The sequence below is a fragment of the Saccostrea echinata genome, unplaced genomic scaffold, assembly GCF_033153115.1.
Source record: "Saccostrea echinata isolate AGI-Se365-2 ecotype Australia unplaced genomic scaffold, CSIRO_AGI_Sech_v1 ptg000033l, whole genome shotgun sequence".
In the NCBI taxonomy this organism is placed as follows: domain Eukaryota; kingdom Metazoa; phylum Mollusca; class Bivalvia; order Ostreida; family Ostreidae; genus Saccostrea; species Saccostrea echinata.
The window spans coordinates 7,713,194-7,722,664 of NW_026889782.1; positions in this window are offsets into that span (position 1 = coordinate 7,713,194).

A 9,471-nucleotide genomic window follows, 5' to 3' on the forward strand; every position below is an offset into this window, starting at 1 on the left:
AAGGCGGTTACCTTTGACCTACAAACAATAGCGTCTATAATTAGCGTGTGTTTACCCCAATTCAATCACACGTTTATCTTTATTATGAAGCTCAAAGAATTTAGCTGACACTGTGCATTATTTAAATAATAATTCGTTCAAAATCATCTTGCTAACCGTATATACATCGGTAAATTCAGGAGAATTTTGGAGAGTTGTAAATAAAACGAACAATAAATAACGAGCGATTTCGTAATGCTCTTTATCATGTCGATTGCGTTAGTTTAAAATACGATGTTCCATTTCTAAAAAAACGTAAATGTATTTGAAACGCTTTTTTTCCCACACAAGACAGTATAGAAAGGTACATAATTGAAGAAATATCTCTATTTAATGTACTACCGTTTACAAACATCCATTACATATAAAACTGGCGTTACGTACAGAAGTTGATTACGTATTTCAAGGTATTAATTAATGATTGAAATTCAAAGAGATAATATTGATAATCATGAAGATGGCTTGTGTTTACGAATGTTTTTAACGAGGTTCGCTCCTGAGCTTTTGAGCAGATTTATATCTTAACCTATATTTCAAAAATTCTGTATAAAATTTTAATTCTTACAATAAATTTGAATTCTACAATGCCAATTAAACTATATTCAGTTAAAACTCCATGATAAAATTCCATACTAAAAGCATTAAGTGAGGAACTATATTTTGTGGCGGAAGGTTTTTTTTTTTTTTAGAAGAAAATGATCATTTTTTCTCTTTCGAAGTATTTAAAGTATGTTAAGTTTGGATTCCTATTTTTACATGCAGTCTGCACACAGAGTTATTTTGTGTAGTGAACTGTTTTATACTGGTCATAAATTATATATCAAATAAACTGTCATGAATTCTATCATCATATTTGATAAATATAGCAAATATATTGTGAAAATCAAGAAAAAAAATATCCCTATCTTAAGCTTAAAATTAGCACTATTTTAGTAATATCTAAAAATTAACACCACAGACCCCCACTTTTTATTTTATTTTCTGAATATATAAAATACTTTTAACCATTCTTTTTTAATTCAGTAAAATGTAATTACTTTCAAATGATTTTTTTGCTTGTTAAATTTTTAATGCCAGAAAAATGAAATTTTTTGAGTGCAAAAAAGTCAAATAATTGAACATGCGGGGTAATTTGAAAAATTTTTCGTTGTCACAATTATAATGTGTCTATTCAAGATGAAATAAAACTGTGTTTGTTCCCATAATTTATTTGAATTAAAAAAAATATTAGAGGAAAAACTTTAAAAATTGATTTATGTGTAAGACGTATTTACAGTGCAAAAAGGTCAAACTAAATGCTCTGTAGCGCCAAAAGAAGTGCATTGACCCCCATCTTTTGTTTTAATTTTTAATTAAGCTATGTGTATAAATTCTAAAAATATACTTGATAAAAAATTCTCATTACTTTTGATGGCAGGATCCAACCTCCTTAACAGTTTGTTTGAGTTAGCTTGCAGTGTTCAGTTAATTTTATAGTAACCCTGTGTAATGAATATACGGGGAATATACAGGGTTAGTTTATATTTGAACATTTTCAATGATGATGCTGAACACTTCTGTGATATCATATGAGCTTCAATAATTATTATTAATAATATATGGCAAAATAAAACAACAGTAGATCAAAATTTGTTTAACCCATGAATTAAGTCACATACCAAAGAGAAGGCGAATTAAAAAAATGAAAAAGGAGGTCTAGGCATAAAATTGCCAATCCATTTTTTTTAATATTGTGTAAATTACATTTTAATATATTTTTTTCATTAATCAATCACTGCTTTTAAAACAATTAAGCAAAATATAATTTAAATTTTTTTTTTCTTTGCTGTCACATTTGAAAAAAGAATGTACATATATACATGCTTAGAGAGTGCTTTTTGAGATGTGACTCAATTATCCGGACGATTCATTTATCCGGACGATTTCATTGGGGACAGAGGCGTCCGGATAAACGAGGCGCCACTGTATTCAAATGCAAGCTGTATGGCTTTTGCCTCTGCTGTAAATATTGTAGCTTCATTTGGAAGCCTTAAAGAAAAAACATTATTTTTATTCACTGCAGCCGCTGCTACTTTATCTTTGTCTTTAGAACCATCTGTATAAATTTCGACTGTAGAATTTTTAGATTGTTTTATTTCGGCGAATTTCTGTTTAAAAACAAAAGAATTGGTTTCTGATTTCTGAAATTCAGTTAAAGATGTGTCTACATTTGGTTTAATTAATTTCCATGGCGGTATTTCAGAGAAACTTGTAGGTTTTATAATGTCCAAAGGTAAGTCAGAATCCCTGATATGTTTTCTAGATCTTAGACCAATAGGTTTTATACATGTTTTACTTTTATCATATAAGTTTTCGTACTGCGGATGAAAAACACAATCGTAAGCAGGATTATTAATATTTGCCTTCAATTTGAGAATATACTGTAAGGTAAGTTTGATTCTTCTTAAGTCCAGCGGTGGCTCATTTTCTTCAACGTATAGACTATTTACGGGAGAAGTTCGAAAAGCTCCTAAGCACAGTCGAAGGCCTTGATGATGGACTGCGTCAAGAGCCTTCATGTATGAATTTCTTGCCGAACCATATACAATGCAACCATAGTCTAATTTAGATCTAACTAAAGAACGATAGAGTTTTAAAAGAGTATTTTTATCCGCCCCCCATTTTTTATTTGCAATAACTATTAATACATCTAATGCCTTTGTACATTTTTCTTTAAGCATTTTAATGTGCAAGATAAAAGAGAGTTTACTGTCAAAGATAATACCTAAAAATTTTATCCCTTTTACTACTTTTATAGGGACTCTATCTAGAAGCAAATGTGGTTCATCATGTGCTTTCCGTTTCGAGCAGAAATGCACGCAAGTGGTTTTACTTTTTGAGAATTTAAATCCATTTTTATCAGCCCAATTTTGAATTTTGTTTAGACAAAGCTGTAATTTTCGCTCAGTATAATTCATACTTTTGGATTTAAAACAAAGAACAAAATCATCAACATATAGACTTCCATGCATATCATTTTTAAGCACTTCTGCTATACTGTTAACTTTTATGCTAAATAATGTGACAGATAAAATACTTCCTTGTGGCACACCCATTTCCTGTTCAAAATTGTCCGAATATGTAGACCCCAAGCGTACTTTAAAATGTCTATCATTCAAAAAATTCTTTATAAAATTGGGCAAGTGTCCTTTAAGGCCCATACTGTAGAGATCTTTCAAGATGCCGTATCTCCATGTGGTATCATATGCTTTTTCTAAGTCAAAAAATACAGATACGACATGCTCTTTTTTAATAAAGGCATCTCGAATATACGTTTCCAGTCTTACTAACTGGTCAATAGTACTTCGGTTTTTTCTAAAACCACATTGTATATTAGTTAAAATGTTATTGGTTTCAAGAAACCATATTAAGCGTTCATTGATCATCCTTTCCATGGTTTTACATAAGCAGCTTGTTAAAGCAATTGGTCGGTAATTATTAGGATCTGTGTGGTCCTTTCCAGGTTTTGGAATAGGAATAATTGTTGCTTGCGTCCAGGAAGGTGGAAAAAGACCTCGTGCCCAGATAGAATTAAAAATTTGCAAGAGACATTCTTTACTGTTTTAGGGAGATGTTTAATTATTTGATAATGTATTTGGTCCGGTCCTACCGCAGTATCATGAGATTTATCTAAAGACTTTTCAGTTCATTTAAAGTAAATGGTTGATTATAACATTCCCGGTTTTCAGATGTAAAATCTAAGGTTTCCTTTTCTTGTGAATTTTTATAGGGAATAAATGTAGGGCTCATGTTCTTTGTGGAAGAATTTTTAGAAATTGTATTAGCTATTTCATTAGTGATTTCTGTTTTATTCGTAATAATTTTATTTCCAATATTAAGATGTTGATATCTTTGAGGACCCTTTCCTTTTATTTTTCTTATTGCGTTCCAAACCTTATTTATCGGAGTATGCGTATTAAGGCTGGAAACAAACTTTTTCCAAGATTTTCGTTTATTAAAATTTATAGTTCTACGAGCTTTTGCTCTAAATATGCGAAAATTGCTTAAATTCATCGATGTTGGTAATCTATTAAATAGTTTTTCTGCTTTTTTGCAAGCTTTAATAGCATCATTGCATTCTTCTGTAAACCATGGTTTTTTAGTTTTACTAGAATTTGCCGACGTTTTAGGTATACATTTATTTGCTGTGTTTAATAGTATTTCAGTAAATTTTTTAATAGGATCAGGATGGTTTTCAAACTTCTCAGCCGAAAGATCTTGTAAGCATAAGTATTCAAATTTCATCCAATCAGCCTTGTTTAGTTTCCAGTTTTGAACATAACTATTTCCTGGGGGATTATTCACTTCAACGATAATAGGGAAATGATCACTCCCGCATAAATCGTCATGTACTGACCAGTTAAAATCTAAGAGTAAAGAAGGATCTACTAAAGTGATATCTATGGAAGAATATGAACCATTGCCCGGATGTAGGTAAGTGTTCGAGCCGTCATTAAGTATACAAAGATTATGTTGTGATACTGCATCTTCTATTCTTTTCCTTTATCTGTGATTTTGTCACTACCCCATAGCGGATTATGGGCATTAAAGTCACCAACAATCAGAAATGGAGTAGGCAGTTGTTGTATTAATTCTGTAAGTTCTAAAGATTGTAACTGATAGTTTGGGGGAACGTATACGGAACAAAGGGTAATTGATTTATCGAGAGAAACGCGAACAGCTACTGCCTGAAGATTAGTTTTTAAAACAAGTTGGCTATGAATGTAATTATTATTGACTGCTATAGACGTACCACCCGATGCTCTTTCAGTCAGAGCATAATGGTTATACATACTATAGTTTTTAATACTTATCTTATCAGTTTCTTTCAAATGTGTTTCTTGTAAACATAAAGCTACCGGGCAATGGTCCTGAATTAGTAAAGATAATTCGTTAAAGTTGACTCTAAAACCTCGGCAATTCCATTGCATAAATGTAGGATGATTCATTATTATTTGCTATGTGTAATGGGGGATATCCTCCCTTTATTTTTATTAGGTGATGTACTTCGGACTTGCGAGGAAGAATGGCATGGTGTTACGTCCATTTCCTCGAAGACCCCAAATTTATTATGAAGAGCGACGGGATCATGTGCCCCTTTGGGCAACCGATCGCTCGTCTGCTTTTGTACATTTTTAGAGGGAGATTTGTTTCGTCTCCCAGACGATTTTGATGAACCCGCGGCTGCGGGCTTTGGTGTAGCTATAGCTGCAGATTTTGGCGCAGCCGCAGCTGCAGGGCCTGCAGAAGCAGGTGTTGTAGTTGATTTAGATTTGTCATTAGATGACAGAGAAACCTTAGATGTTGTGGTCTGTTGAGAAATATCATTCTCACATACCTGAGTAGACATATCCTTCTTTGAGGATGCTTTTAAAACTGTTGAATATGAGAGCAGATTAGGCTTAGGTACGCTATACATATTGACCAATTTTTTCGCTTCTGGATACGGAATTCTTTTTTCTGCTTTAACTTTCTGAATTTCCTTTTCTTTTTGCCATACAGGGCATTGTTTTGAAGAAGCCATGTGGTCTCCCTTGCAATTCTTACATTTAGGGTCTTTTTGACAGCCTTTGCCATCATGTCCCTCCTCACCACACCTGAAGCATGCATCAGCACTTTTGCAGTTTGATTGCCCGTGTCCAAATCTCTGACACTTAAAACAGCGCAGTGGATTTGGAACAAACGTTTCAATTTTCATGATGTACAGGCCGACTTTAATGTTTGTTGGAAGTGTAGGTGTACAGAAAGTCAACAGGTAAGTGTTCGTCGGTTCGACGTTGTCGTTACGCTTTTTCGTGAACCGTTTAACAGAGACCACGCCTTGAGATTCCAATTCACATTGGATTTTCTGTTCCGGAATGTCATCAAGGTCATGATCTCTGTCGAACAGAATACCTTTGCTTTGATTGAGCCCAGAGTGTATTTTACCGATTACAGGGATATCTGCTAGAGCAGTCAATGCCAACAAAGATGTAGACTTGTTTTTTAGTAACTTCAATTAAAAGAGCTCCAGATTTTAACTTTTTAACTGATCTCGGAGTTCCAGTTACTCCCTGTATTCCTTTCTGTATGAGAAAAGGCGACACCTTTGTAAGGGGCTTTGTTTGTTTTTCTGATAATTTTGCTTCAAGTGTGATGAAGCGGGGCCAGTGTTCCACAACTGAAGTAATCTGCTCATCATTCATAGAGTATTCTAAACCTGATGGGTAACAACGTTTTTTTGTAGTAGCCATGGTTTAATGAATAAAATTCAGAATCCTTGCTCCCCGCCCGCCACGGAGCGCCAACAAGGGCGATGTCAAGTCAAACGGATATCCAGTAAGAATGACACCAAGAGGATACAAAGAAACTATACTCAGACATGATATGCCTGATTGACCCTAAGCCACCGCTTGATATACATATATTAACATGGAAACGTCGGCGTATTGGAAATTTGTAAAAAAGGCAGATAATAACAAATATATTACAAATACATCAATACTATGGCATGTCAATAAAAACAGCTCGGCGTGACCAGCCGATTGATCAAGTCGGGCCAAACTTGACCTCCCGTCTAGATGAATATGGGGCCAAAGTGGAGTGTTGGTCATGTCAGGTGCGTTACACCCAGCACCTGCAGACCTCAGCCACCAGGATCCCCTTCTCCACCAACACGGGTCGCAACCCACGGCCAACAGGTTACCCCATTTAGTCGCCTTTTACGACATGCAAGGAGGTGCCAGGGACCTATTCTTGTCACCCCGGGTCCCCACGGGGGGGGGGGAGGGGGGATGACCTGGAAAAACAGATAAAAGAAATAATTGACGCGAAGAAAGTCAGCAGGAAATCACAGACAAGCACAATCAGTCACAGCGATATTCTCCCATTTATTCAAACATCAGGAATCGTTGCTCGCAGAACAGACAGAACAGCTATAAGTATCCATCATACGGATGACATGCGATGAAAAATACCAGGAACAATACCAACAAAAGCTCTTTTTAGAGAAGCGCCAGTCCCTAAAATTTCAATGGAACAAAAAAGACTAGAACAATACCCTACAACTCTAAGTAATACAGATACAAGAAACATAAGATTGAAAAATAACCCTGACAATTTTACTGGGCGGGGGGGGGGGGTGAAATTTCTTCATGCATAAATAAGTGGTCAAAGTTCACTTTTGATCCTTGGACTTTAAACGTAATGTCAGGCTATGAAATCGAACTTGCAAGTGAACCCTTACAAACATTGGTTCCAAAAAAACATATTAAAGTGTTCTACTACTGATAAAGAAGGCTTACACTGCAGATAGATAGATTCCTAAATTCTCAGATAAAAATATAATTGAAAAAAGGAATTACTTTTATTCTGTTCAATATATATCAACAACCTTTCCTCCTGAGAAAAAAGATTGTTCAATCAGACTTATTTTAAATTTAGAAAATTTAATTCAGAAGTGGAACACATCCATTTCAAGATGGACGCATTAGAATCTGCTATACACTTAATGAAACAAGATTGTTGGTTTGCTTCCATTGACCTAAATGATGCCTTTTATTCAGTTCCGGTAACAAGGGCAGACAGAAAATATCTCCCATTTATGTGGAAAGACCAATTATTTCAAAATACCTGTCTACCCATGGGATTATCTACATCTCCAAGAGTGTTCACAAAATTTTTGAAGCCAGTCCTTTTACAATTGAGGAAATTGGGACATTCAATAGTGTGTTACATTTATGACTGCTTGCTTCAGGGTGAATGGGAAAATGTCTTATTAACATATGAGTCAAGGTTGAATTAACGGCGTTCAGATGGAACATCTGGAGTTTATTGCAGGAAAGGCAAAAAGTAATGTGAACCTTGTTTTGAAGAAAATGTGACAGGTTGAAGGAGGTTATGTGAAGATCTGGGCATGGATCTCTTTGCACAAAAAGACCCGGACAGTTATCGTTAATTTAAATTTGAATGCTCGAAGATATTAGATCTGATCATCCGGTCTTGCCCAATGCCACATATGCAAGCCAATCGCGGAATGAGGTTCATGCAAGATAATGCTCCGTGTCACACTGCAAGGACATAAAGATGATATATTATCTAGTGTGACAAGAATATCCAATAATTGGGTTAACTTGAGGTACGATCATAGCAAAGGCTTAATAGCATGGTATAAAAGAAAACATATACTTGATAATTTACTTAGACATTTTAATTCTCATTCAGACACTCGACTAGTAGTTCATTGCACAGAGTTTTTTGTAAAAAACCCATCATTTTTTGTAGCTCAGTAGTAAACATTGTCTAAGTATAAACATTATAAAACGTTCAAAATGCTTACAGGGGTAACACCTAATGGGATGGTATCCTTTGTATCTAGGTTATTGGGGGGGGGGGGGGGGTCGGATGCATCTGATATGCACATACTTGAAAATGATGATTACATATTAATACCTAAATTGTCCCCTGTTAACGTTATTATAGCAGAGAAGGGTTCTACCATAGAAGATTTACTGCCTGCAGATATTGGTTTCAATGTTCCTCTTCGAGTGTCAACTAAAAGTCATATGGCTTCATCTGAATAGTAGTAGATGAAAATGGAATAAATAAAGAGTTTCCATATTAGGTTTTTCAAAGGCGGGTTCTTGCTAAAACGGGGAACGGAACGGAAACTCTTGTATCGCACATATATGAATCAGACAGGAATCAGCAGTCTTTATCTTATGCTTCATATCTAATACGAATATCATAACAATGTTATTTATTGATGATTTTTTGCCCTCAGAACTACATGTATTATTTGCATGCGATGGTCAATAACACACATAATAATTAGACGCAAATCCCAGGTACTTAACCGATATCACTCGTCCAAATCTGTTTTTAAAACCTAAGGCCTATTCCTCAAAGACAAAAACCTCTCCTTTTTATCATTTATAATGAAACAGGCAATGCTGTTTTAAAAAAGAGAGAGAAAATAGAGAATAATTATTTGTGTTCGAAACTACAGCACCTGACGAATGGTTGGTGTAACCCCCCTTTCCTTCTGAGAATTTTTATTAGACACAATGCCTTAGCAAATGTACATGAATTTCTAGCCTATCATAACCTATATTTCGATATTTGATATTTTTTTCGTTTTTGTTAAGAGACTGCCCATCTACGTTATATAAAGATTGTGAAGTTATGCTTTATTCGCAGACCTCTCAGAAGAGGGTAAAAAACTACAAACAAATAACACACATTTAGACACAATCAATGCATAAGTTTCACAATAAATTGTACTGACAATAAGACTTGTTATTACCTGAAGTTATCAATTATTAACATGCTTTATGAAGAGAAAATGACACAATACAGTGTACCGATATGATATGTATATATTTAAAAATGACCTAAATTGTCCGCCATATTTAA